Consider the following 11,637-nt stretch of genomic DNA (forward strand, 5'->3'; position numbering starts at 1 on the left):
AGAATTGTTATCACGCTTAAAATCTTCACCTAGCTTGCATACAAGTGCTTTTTCTTTTTTATTCCCTGTTATGGAAAACATTCCTAACGTCAAGCATTGTTAACACAGCTCTGGATTCCCTACATATTTTCATTTTATGAAAGGAGCTTAATTGTCCTAGTTCTTTTTGATGTAACTGGGGAAAGAAATGAATTCCTTCTACAGTAATAACAATAATTGAGTAACCTTTGAAATAGGTCTAACAACTTCTTCAGATGGCATAAGTGGCTAGAGTATATTATGTAAGGCTTGCACTAGCTTTTGCCTAGAGATACACAGAACAAACTAATAGATGACAAGAACAAATCTCTTAACAGGTTATCTCTTGGCTCTTATTCATGTAAAACTATCATGGCTTTATCTTTCAGCTCTTCAACAACTTTAGGCAACAGGCACCAGGCCAAGACAGAAAGAAATGGATAACTGTATATACCCTTAATGCAGTGAGAAAGGCTTGCATACCATCCAGGCAACTGTCTTAGAAGAATCTTGATGATGAAGAGGGAAATACTGTTTGCATTTGAAAATACTCAATAGATTGCTTTATTTCTTTCTTTTTGTGTGTGCTCTCAGAAAGCACCTATTATGAAGTTTTGTTTATTTTAACATTAATATGCTGAACTCAATGCTTCTTTTCCATGGGTCTCAAAAGTGGCTCATGAGAAAACAAATTTGAGTCATAAAAGTTGGAGGTATGGAGGCACTGATAGAGTTGAGAAAAATCATTTCCATGATGTTTGTCTGATTTAATGCCAGCACCAGAATGTCTGCTAGAGCCTATATTACAGAATCTGGTATCTAGTTACTCAAATTTTATTATACTGGCAATCTTTTTGGACTTTTACACGGACAGATTGTAACAGGACAAGGGGAAATGGTTTTAAATTAAAAGAGGGGAAGTTTAGATTAGATATCATAGGGGAATTTTTTTACTCAGAGGGTGGTGAGGCACTGGCACAGGCTGCTCAGGGAAGCTGTGGATGCCCCATCCTTGGAGGCATTCAAGGCCAGGATGGAAGGGGCCCTGGGCAGCCTGAGCTGCTGAGTAGCAACCCTACCCATGACAGTGGGGTTTGAACCGTATGTTCTTCAAGGCCCCTTTCTACCAAAGGCACTCTATTGTTCTGTGATACTGTGCACCTGAGCAAAACTTGCTTTCTCTGAATACCTCAGTAGCACTTGTTCAGTAAATTCATCTGGACATGTATGTAGTGGTTAAATACATAACTTCTAACTCCAGAAGCTGTAACAGAGAGAATTGCATACTAATAATGACAGTGCCTGAAACACACTTTAATAAGAACTTCACAGAATCTTTTTTTATTTTTTTTAATCCTGTTTAATCTGTTTAAAGTCATCCTTCTCAATCAGACACAAAGAAGTGTCGGATGTTGCAGACAGTACAATGAAGAAAACACTTTGTATTTTCTGTGTTTCACTGAACTGCCAGAAAAAATGCTTTGTGGCTACTATACTTCAGCAGGCCAAAGGCTATGAAACTCTTTCAATGCTTATCCCTGCTGCTTATCTTTAGCTTGAGATTTTTCAGATCTCTTGGAATGGTTGAGCAGATAATTCACTTTGGTAAATGCATTCTATTGTGTGCAGTGTTTGAAGAATGTGCAGGAGCTCACATGCCAAACAAAAAAGATGTGGCAAAACTAGGCTATTCTAGTAAAGTAAGAAATGCAAAATAAAAGTGTATTTGATTATGTTGACAAATGAAATGATTGTTATGTGAGAACATCTTGAAATATTGCTGTATGAAAGCATGGGTCCTTGTAGTTCCCTTTTTATCAAGGTATCAGTATTATTCTTTTTTTTTTTTTTTTTTTTTTTTTTTTCCCCCTCCTTTTCATCATTTAATCTGATTTTTAGAAAGGTTTTCATTAGAGTGTGTATACACACATGGCAGTGGCAACTAGTACTACTACTAGTGAATCAACTCACTTGGTAATGACCTCTGCCTACATAAATGAAAATACCACATGAAGAGTCTTTATTTTTGGAGGGCTATGGATTGTATAGAACAATCTGAAAAATAAAAGCTAACCAGGAACTGTGCTTCAGGTATTACCCCAAGAAAGAAACTTAATTTATAAGGCTTTCGGGGAGTGAGGAGAAGCAAGGTAAATGCAGGAAAGATAAAACAAGCCAAGGATACAAAAATCTCAGTACTCTGGAATGTTACTTTCCTTAAAGAGGACAGTTCATACCACAGATTTTCAAACATGCTCCTGCAATCACTTTGGAGTGTTTCAGTGAGAAGGATTGTATCTACTATGCAATCCGTTGCATAAAAAAATGTGGTAAATCTTACATCCATGTAGGTATTTCCAAAGTTGGTGGGTTTTGTTTGTTTGTTTGTTTGGTTGGTTATGTTATTATTGGTGAATTTATCTAAGTAATCTAAGTAATTAATATGTCACTGATTAATTGTTTTTACACTTAGCTGAAGTTAATTTGATTTTTCAGGATCTTTTATTAATCCAATGTTAAGCCATCACCAAGAAAGAACTACCGCATTACAAACTAACATTCATTTTGGCTAAGAAAAAGAATTTTAAGCATGAGTTCCTAGATTTAAACAGCTCTCACTAACTGTGGCTGGTGACACTTAGAAAAAAACCTAAACTTACAGTGGCTACTTCAGAAGTGATGGAGAGCAAACAGGATACCTGTTATTTGTTAAGAAAGGGACATTGATTTTAATACTTGCTTCAAGAGCATCCATAAAATAATGAAAATATACTTTCCATTTATTTCATGATGTAGTACTAAAAGCAACATTTTCTTTTTCTTCGTAGAAAAATCTCTGTGCTGAATATAGTCCTTCAGAAAATTTCCAGCTTTTTGTATTTTCCTTTCAATCTGAACAGAATTACTCATAAACAAATATGCCCCATTCTTACAGTGAAACCAACAAAATTCATTTGCTAATAAGCTCTATTTCTATTTTTCCTTCATATCTCCTGCAAATGAAATGTTTTATTTTGCACTTCTATTTTTGGTGCCCATTTTCTATCTTTAAATCTATCAAGAGCAAATATTTTAACACTTTAATTATAGATATCTTACATCTTCACTATGAATTTCCTTCCCTCATCTGTCAAGGTGCACCCCTGCACCATTACCAGATGATTCACATCAAAGAAGTGGAATTTCTGGATTCCTGTACTAGGAGAGCCCATGGTTAAAGTCCAGCTACTCAAAAGAGGTTATGAGTTCATGTAATGACAATTTTTCTTCTTTAGAAATTATTTGATTTTTAACTCCTGGAAAAGAAGAAAGAGAAAGGTTACTGCAAAGTAATGTTGCTTAGGATTCATTATCTGTTCAATCTGGAAATAACTTAGAAAGCCTGTAAGGCTTCTTGCCAACGTTCTGATCTTCAAGTATTAGCTTCTGGGTTGATTCACTAAGGATGCATGAGACATATCTGGGTAACTTTCAACACAAATACACTGTCAAACTCCTTTCTTCTGAATGAAACAGATCACTTTCAACGAAAATACCTCTTGTGAATGTTGCCAGTGGGTATCCTATGGTTTGCTGCATTTCCTGCCCCTTTTACAATTTAAGTTATGAAATGTTCTCATGATCAACCTTGATTTTATCTTTTAAAAATCATTGAGGGTTTTTGCCATGAGATCAAGACAGTAGAATTGAAGGAATAAAAGCTAAAATACAAATTTTAAAACGTAAAGGACAAATCTATGTACAAACTTGCCAGTAATTTCCTAAAAGAGTTCTTGTCCTAAATGTCTATTGCCACACATAAAAGGTTTATTCTTTTCTAGCTTATAGTGTCCTTCAATTTAATCCAGCACTGTAAGTTGTAATAATAATGCTTGATTTGTGACACTGCATTTGTTTCTACGGCAACTAAATGCTAAGTCACAAATACAGGATTATGGCTGGCGGCAAAATTATTCTTATCCAAGTACAAATATGCCAGATAATAAATAGCAAAGGAAATGTAGAAAATGATGGGCCAACTAAATTGTTCTATATAGAAATATAAAGGAATCAGTCTTAAGAGACCGCTCAAAAGACCAGCAGAAACTGGTTGCCTAGCACTGGTTGTTTTAATTAAAGATCAAGTAAAAATTCCATTGGAAGAATTAGGAAATTTTTTGAGTGTCAGGGCAGGAAGTTTCCTACTGGAAATGAGATCCCTGGTAAAAATATTGTTACGCTTTATTAAGAGGTATTGATGGAAAAAAGACTTTAATACAAAGAATTCCTGAGGGAATTTTCTGACCTTGCAAAAAGTACAGCCCAATTGAATGCTCAAAATATGGTCTTCAAAGAAATGGCTGGCTAATGTGTAAACATTGTTACAAGCATTTTAGTCTTTGAAATTAATTCCCTAAAAAAGGCATTAGATTAGTGCAAAGGACATCGTCTGCCAATGGATTCTCATTCAATTATTAACTCTTTTTCCTCCTTGTATTTATAAATGTCTTTTCTGGAAGGCAGCAGTAATTTCCATTCCATTAGAAATCTTCCAGATTTGCTTGCATTATTATTTCAAAGGCATTTCGCTTATAGGAATTGTATTTGAAGATTTTTCTTTGTTTTCAATTCCCATTATATTAACTGAGGTCTACATTTTAAAACACAGAAAAACTTAATGCTCAGTTTCTAATCCAGCTCTTGCATCAAGCTAAGTAAAATATATGAATCATAGATGATCTGGAGTTTCCATCTAGAAGTGCATTTTGATTATTTTTTCTCAGTCATTTAAGTTGGCTAGGGCAAATGCCTATCAACTAAGTGAGTGTTCATAGCTTTCATCCCCCAGCATTTCCCAGAATATATCAGTTCTGCTTCATGTTCTGAGAGTAAAACACAGTAAGATTTAACAAGGTAAGTGTATAACCTTGGAATTAGACACTAAAAATCATCATATGTTGTAAGTAGGAAACTCAGTAATTGGAGAGAGCTGAAGAAGAAAGCAGCTCCAGTGCTCAACTCAGTAGGAATTTTCTTATGAGAGGTGAATGTAAATAAAGAAAGTTTACAATTCTATCAATAGATAGATTTTCAGAAAGTCAAAAAGGCAAGATGAATGTTGTGTATCATGCACTCATCATTGCCAGTGTAGAAGAAAGATGAAGTGAAATCAAAGAAGGTGCATAAAATGGTTATTGTGAAGATTCACAATGTAGACTATCTGTGAAAGAGAAAAGACTTTTTAAACTTAAGTATGTTAAGGGTGCATATTCAGATGGTTGTACATTACCGACAGTGAAATTGATAGTAACCGAACATGAGCTCACTAGCTGAAATACTACTACAACAGTGTCGCCAGCCATCAAAGGAGATGTACTATAATATTCTTTGAAATATGATAGCAGTCAAGAAATCCAAACTTTTTAAATACAGCGCTTGAGAAACTTAAAAGCAGGGTTAAATTTTCAAAATAAGATAATTGCCAGGAGATCAGAAATTACATTTTGGATATATATGTACATCATATTCATATAAAGAGAGATTGAAAAGAGGCTGGATTACTATTTGTTCAGTGTCTGACTATTCTATACTCTATCTACAGAGACTTATTTATTTACCAAGAAAGGGTCTCTTCTTCCCTGCTCCTTTCTTCCTCCCTCCCTTCGCCTCAATTAGGAGTTAATAGATCATCTACTGGGCAGTGCCATTTTTCTCTAAATCACTGAATTGAAAATAAATTTAATTTGGATACAGTGTGATGATCTACCAATGGTTATTTTTAATAGACATTCATAAGACTTATTCTATATTTATTAGTATGAACAACTAATATGTTCAAGAATTAATAAATTGCCAACTTCAGTGTAAAGAAATAAATGCACTTTAGAAGAAATTAGAAGAAAAATTAGTATATTTTCCATCTCCTTCATAATGTAAGGCATGGTTTCCTGCTAAGGATTAACTGGAATTTTCATCAAAGAGGGTCCCTGTATTTCTTTAAATTTATGGATTTTCTTAATTCGGTTTTAACTTTTCAATAGATTGTTGAAAAGTGCTATGCATTCTGTGGTGGAATACAGAATAGAAATTTTGTAGACAGTAATTGAAACTGACTCTTTTTAAAAATGCTTTATTCATTTCCAGGACAGGACTTATCTATCCTTGATCTACAATCTTATTTTTCTAGAGCAAGTTTACTGTCTTACTACTGACCTTCTGCCACTACAGACTCTAGAGTTTTACCTATAATTATCCTTAAATCCTCAATCACTCAACTTAAATTATGATATTGATTAATTTTGATTGTTATTGTAGCTCCAGAGTAAATTTTTTTTAAAGCTACAGAAGGTATTGTTATCATAATAGTGAGATTTGAATCTTTTGTATGACACAAACTGAAGAACTAATTGCTGCCACTTTTGTAAGTTTCATCTATGATTAATTCTAATAATATATATTCCTCTTGTAAATTAAATGACTATGGAAATTAGAGACACTGACTCCCTCCTCCTCCTCCTCCTTCCCATGTTTTTCATGAAGCACAGCTAGGTACAGGGCAAATTAATCACTATAGTACAGTAATTAACTGTTCTACCTACTTCTTCAGTAAGCACATGAGAGGTGGTCCTTGTCAGTGTAGATGACAGCTATCCTCTTACTTTAATCAGGATAACCTATGAACTGGATTTCACTTGTCTAACAAAAGCTTCATATGCCAGTGATGTCTGATCTCCCTTTCAGAGTGAATATCATCCAGACTGTGCTCACTGACTCAAAAACTGTGGAAGCTAGTTAACTGGTTTGATGGTCTTTCCTAAGTTCGAGGGTAGCAATTTTATTTAATCATCTTGGCTCAAACCAAAACTTCAGTCTAAGTAAGCAGAAGTCTGTGTTCATACTGAACTCCTTAATGATGTTTTAAAATATATTTCATGAGTGGGTGAGGAAGGATATACAAAGGTGGGGAATGCATTATGGTGGCTAATATCCTACAGTGAATCATTTCTAAAAGCTTAATCTCTGTTTAATTACTCTAATAGTAGGCACAGAGGTATGAAAACAAGATTTAGATTGTGGAAAAATACATGGCTTTACAGTAGCTGACTTGACAAGTGCAGTCAAATTTAATAGATCATTATAATTATTTCTTGTAATATCTCCAGTCTAATTTAAGAAGCCTCATCATTTAGAAATGAGTGGATACTAAGAAATCTTTCATCATCATAGTCATAGTATCATAGTCTTGTGCGGGTTGGAAGGGACCTTAGAGATCATCGAGTCCAACCCCCAGGATTCGAGCCCCCTGTGTAGCAGAGCGGCACTTCTACCATTTGCGCCACAGGGAATTCGAACCTGGGCCTACCGTTGTTGCAATGCAGCATTACTACCACTACGCCACCGGGGCACACTGTGTATTTCTATCTCACATGGAAACTAAGAATGTTTATTAACCTTTTAAATGCTTCTAAATATCTCAGAAAAATAGGGACGCATCAAAAAGACATTTACTGCAAGAATAATCTAATGATTTTAAGTTCTTTCTGCTTTTTCACAGCAGACTGTAATCTGCATGATACTAGAAATGCTGTTTTTTCTATGTCTCTCTGTAAAGTCATGATATACAAAAAGAGGAAGGAAAGGGAAATTCTCCTTCTCCAAACACACCAATGGGGAAAAAAATATTTGGACTTCTAAGCAGTCTGTTGTTATCTTCCGATTGTTTTAGTGTTCTGCATGAATAACACTAAAGACACAAGTGTTGTGGCCTGCTAACTGAAGCTGACAAGTCTTACTTCTTAGCAAAGGTGTGATTTAGTCCCCCGTACAGAGAGATAAAAACGCAATTTCACTTTTGCTTCTGCTAGGCTTTCAGGTATACTAGTTCTGAAGACCATCTTCTGGTTGAGTTGAGGCTGTCATACAATGTGAATGTTGTAGAACACCAACCATCTTCCATATCAGAAGTAGTTAACTAATATCAGGATTTTGACAGGATTTTTTTTTCTTTGCAAAGACTAAATAAGGGAATAGTGCTGCATGGAAGTGGGGGTGAGAGAAAGGTAAAAGTGAGATAAACAGTGACTACTGACATAAAGAGATGCTGAACATTGTTTTGAAGCAAAAAAATAACATTTTCAAACAGTTATTTGGCAGGTATTTGAGTAAACTCTCCTATGTGCCACTACAAGTCTCTGCTATTATAGTGAGATTCTGACTTTTCTTGTTTCTGGCTTGCAGTAATTATTCTCTGAAAAACTGCTGTCAGTTACTTTACAAGATAGATGTGAACAAACTTCAATAGCAGTGGCAATTGAAGAAGGCACAGTTAATCTCTCATTGATATAAAATGAATGGAATGGTTTGGGTTGGAAGGAACCTCAAAGACCACACAACCTCCTGCTGTAGGCAGGGTTGCCACCCACTGGCTCATGCTCCAGTTGTAATGATTCTATGATTCTATTACTCTATAATCATCCCAGGCAGCAAAGTAAAGCTCAGCAATCTGTATTTTCTTGGGTCTTTCTCCCTTTCTTAAAAATGGGAGTGATGTTTCCCTTTTTCCAGTCACCAGGGACTTCACCTGACAGCCATGACTTTTTGGATATGGTAAAGTGTCTTGGTAACTTAATCAGTAAGTTTATTTAGAACCTCAGGATGTATGTCATTGAGCCCCACAGCCATACACATTCAGTACCATGAGGCAGTCTCAGACTTGCTCTTCTCTTATAGTTAAAGGTATTTTATTCTCTCAGCTCTCACCTAGAGGTTCAGTAGTGTGAAGGAAATAGGAAGCACAGCTTCCAGTGAAGACTGAGGCAAAGTGTTTGTAGAACATTGTAGGCTTCTCTGTGTCTGTTGTTGCCGGTTCTCCCTTCTCATCTACTGGAGGGGATACACTCTCCTTTGCCTTTCTCTTTTGACCAGTGCACCTGTAGAATCTCTACTTGTTATTTTTCATATCTATCAGTAAGTGCAGTTCCATCTGCTCCTTGGCTGTCCTGATCCCTTCCTGCCTGTCTGGACAACGTCCCTGTATTCTTCCCACATGCCCCTGCATAGAGGAAAATTAAGTTTTTTTACTCAGATTTCTACTCTTACAAACAAGAAAAAAGCTTCTTATCATGCAAGAGAAAACATTCTGGAGAATACCAATGATTTTCTGAACATCTAAATGACCTACGAATAATGTTGTGCTCTCTGACTGATAGTGTGAGAAACCATGCGATGAAGAAGTGGCCAGTTCAATAGACTGCGCTTTATGTTTACAAAGCCAAGTAATACTGTCCAGAAGCAAGAATGATAAAAAGCACTTAGTTGCCTCTTAAATGCACAGCACTTCTTTGTAACTTAAAACTGGAATTTATGGACATATAATACTCTTATTTTCAGTGGGACTTGAAGAGTGTGTAAAATTAATTTTTTACCTAAATGAATACAAGAAGACCTAAATAAGATGTTTAATTTTTGCATGACATCTTAAAATAAATTTCAAAGTGTTTCGTTTTTTTTTTTTAAGCGCAGTCACTCTAGTGTCTCGGAAACATAAAAACTGCCTGTACTGTAACTAGGCCAGAACTATAAACTAAGATTCAAATCCAAACATCTTTAAAACTCAGATACAATCAGATCCAAAGTTTTGGATCTCCTCATTACAAGACAGCTGCAAAATCTGGACTCTGATGTGGTAACTTCCTCAGAGTTTGCAATGTCCAGATGTTTGGTGGGGAGCATTCCTTGTTTGGACCATTTGTTTGGGTTTTGTTTTACATTGCTTTATATTCTCACATTTTAATTTTTGTCTTACATCTGCCACAGTTTTGAAATGTTATACTTCATTCTGACTGTATTTGAAACTCTGAGATTCTTTTAATTCTGACTTTTTCATATTTAACTGAAATGGAAAATAGGCATGATACTGTATGAAGGTTAAGCTGTGTTAATTCAATGTGGGATTTTACTGTAGAATTTTGGAGTGATCCAGTGCATCACCTCTGGGGCTGGAAATCTTCATGCTACTGCTTTGTAAAACCAGTTAAGTTAACCATTAAAAACTTAAAATATGGGACCTAAATATTTTCCAAATGTGAGATTTCAGTCTGAGGTTCTGTTGCATTTGGTTCACACTGAGGTTAAGAAGTTGTCATTTGGATTTAAAAACAGCAACTAAGATACACTGTTGTCAAAACCGGAATCATCGAGATAAAGACCACACAGTTTGTCATGCACTGGCAGATTCAGCCTTTTCATTTATTGTTATGAAGCTAATGTTCCTCCTTTTGGAATTGCTTAACTCCAACCTGTCAGCTCTACTCCCTATTTCTGACTGATTTGTTGCTTCCTTTACATGTGATAATCATTCCAACAAGCAGGAAAGTGCCATTGTTCTTACACGACTGTGCCTTTCTCAAACAGTTCACGGAAATAAGCCTGGAAGGGTAAATCCTCATGATTTAGATAATGATATCACTGAAGTAAGTACTTTCACCACAGCAGAGTACAGTTTTATTATTTTGAATGAAACTAAGCCCAGAGGCCAGAAAGGTGGATGGACTTCTATGTCAATTTGCCTAGTTTAGAAAACAAGCATACTGTGACAGTAAGTCTGTTTCCCTGTAAGACTGAATGTTCTACTACTAACTATATTGGAGGCTTTGCAGTGTACATGCTAAAACTTCATCTAGGAGGGGCTGTGTTGGAAAGAATTTGTTCTGTGGCATCTAGACAAAAACAGAAACTGACTTCCTTGCCTTGTAAACATAGTTCTCTTCTGCAGAAGTATACTGCAGGTGGTGACTATCCACAGGCAAAGCTGAGAGCACCTCTCAGCAGAGCTGGAAGATGTGACGCTTATGCATTTTCTCTCTCCTAGAAAGCCATGGGTTGTAAAATGGTGTGTGTTGGGGTGGGGAGGGCAGGGCCATACATTGTACGTCTCCTGTGCCCTACGATCAGTGTTCACTTGGAGCAGCTATGTTCAGTTAGTATGACTTCATTAACAGGGGACAGTTTTGACATGTGAGGCTAGGAGGAGCAGTGCCTTCTAAGTCACAGAGATGTTGACAAAAGCTGAGTCTGAGCTGCACAAAAACAGTATGAAGAGAAACTTCTGGCGTCAGACTAGCAGTTGGGCTCCAACAGTTTAGCTGCTCAACTCCGGTGAGTCTCTGCAGCCAAAATCACAGCACTCTGATTTCTTACTTTATAGAGCCCACTTTTACATTAGGCATCAATCTGTGCTGTTTAACCAACTTCACAGTATATTTGTAGGAGCTACTTGTAACATTCCACAGAGGCATAAATATTAGCTTACAAAGATCCACTAAAAAAGAGCTCGAGAAACATATTTTTGTGTGAAAAAATCATGTGAAAATTATTATGTCAGGACCTGAGCAGGACATCCAGCTTTGGCAACTCAGGATAGTCACAGAATATGTATATTGGCTAAACTCCTATTGAGCTGGCTAAGAAGACAAGTTTTAGAAGGAGAGATGAGGGACCATTTTACGTACCATCTTCACTGTCAGTGGATCACTATTTCATTTAATAGCTATCCTCACTGAGTTCAGAGGGGATATGTACACGGTAAATTTTTATTCCAAATACATAAGGAAAGCAAAATTAGATCTCAAAGCTCTCTTG

This window comes from Coturnix japonica, chromosome Z, assembly GCF_001577835.2.
Source record: "Coturnix japonica isolate 7356 chromosome Z, Coturnix japonica 2.1, whole genome shotgun sequence".
Classification (NCBI taxonomy): Eukaryota; Metazoa; Chordata; class Aves; order Galliformes; family Phasianidae; genus Coturnix; species Coturnix japonica.